The 1,019-nt window shown below is 66.7% G+C and overlaps 1 non-coding gene across 1 annotated transcript; it reads right to left on the bottom strand.

Annotated features, from left to right (window-relative positions):
- Positions 1-381: 381 nt before the first annotated feature.
- TRNAR-UCU (transfer RNA arginine (anticodon UCU)) lies at positions 382-466 on the bottom strand. The gene is given in 2 exon segments: positions 382-417; positions 430-466. It is a non-coding gene; the product is annotated as a tRNA-Arg (tRNA).
- Positions 467-1,019: the final 553 nt, after the last annotated feature.

Below are 1,019 nucleotides of genomic sequence, written 5' to 3'. Positions count from 1 at the left end.
TTGCTCACCCTTCCCTAGCAGCCACGCTCGCGCTCCTGGCGAGGGGGCGTACCACCGGGGTCTGGGGGCAGGTCTCCCGGAACACCCTAGGCCCGGGCTTCCCCCGCGCTCTGCTCAGGCCGAAACCGCGAGGCTTCTCTTCGCCGCCGCCCAGGCCGCTCTTCCCAGTTCCCGGATCCGGCTCCGGGGTCGGCAGGGCCCAGGACTGAGCCAGGGAAGCAAGGGTAAGGAGAGACTACTGGTGCGAGCGGCTAGAGGTGAAAGAGCTGCAGAAACCGAAGGCAGTGGGCAGAGGATGCGAGGCCAGTTCAACCCTTTAGGAAAATGAGAGAAAGGACAGGTGTAGAAAATAAATTATTACGTACTGGGGTAAAAAAACTGCGACTCCGCCGGGACTCGAACCCGGAACCTTTGAATGTCTTCAGCCTCTAGAAGTCCAATGCGCTATCCATTGCGCCACGGAGCCACCTGTTGGACTCTCTGCGCATCTGCTCTGTTAAGCCAGAGGCGACGGCCCCGCGCCCTTCCCACCACTCCCTTACCCGTCGGTCTGTATCGCAGAGGCCAGGGCACTGACAGACACCGGCCGCAAGCGCCCGTCCTCACCCGCAGACCGCCTCTTAACGAAACCGGCGAGTCTTGCAAGCGAAGGGCGGACGCGAGTCCGCCGGGTGCCGGCTGGTGCGTCTGAGGACAGCCGCAGCCCGGTCTCCGGCCCGCCCTGGGCACCGCCGTACCTGGCCGCGCAGGACAAATCACGCCCGCGCTCTTCCTCCCCAGCTCCCTTCCTGCCCGATCGCCCCCGCCTACCCGCTCTCCCGCGGCCCGTTCCGCCCGGCCTGGCCCCGCCCCGGCGATGCAGGCCCCAGGCTCGCCGTTGCGCCTTTAAGCCGGGCCGGTAACGCCGGGCACTTACGTCGCACCTTTTAGCGGCCGATCCCGAGCAGCGACTCCTCGGACTTTGAGGCGTGGGCAGCGGCCCCTCCCGGGTCCCTGGCTCGCGGCCAGGAATCCGCCGC

Source organism: Kogia breviceps, chromosome 1 (genome assembly GCF_026419965.1).
Source record: "Kogia breviceps isolate mKogBre1 chromosome 1, mKogBre1 haplotype 1, whole genome shotgun sequence".
Taxonomy (NCBI): Eukaryota; Metazoa; Chordata; class Mammalia; order Artiodactyla; family Physeteridae; genus Kogia; species Kogia breviceps.
The sequence above is the reverse complement of the archived record's forward strand: the minus strand, read 5'-3'. Positions and strand labels throughout refer to the sequence as shown.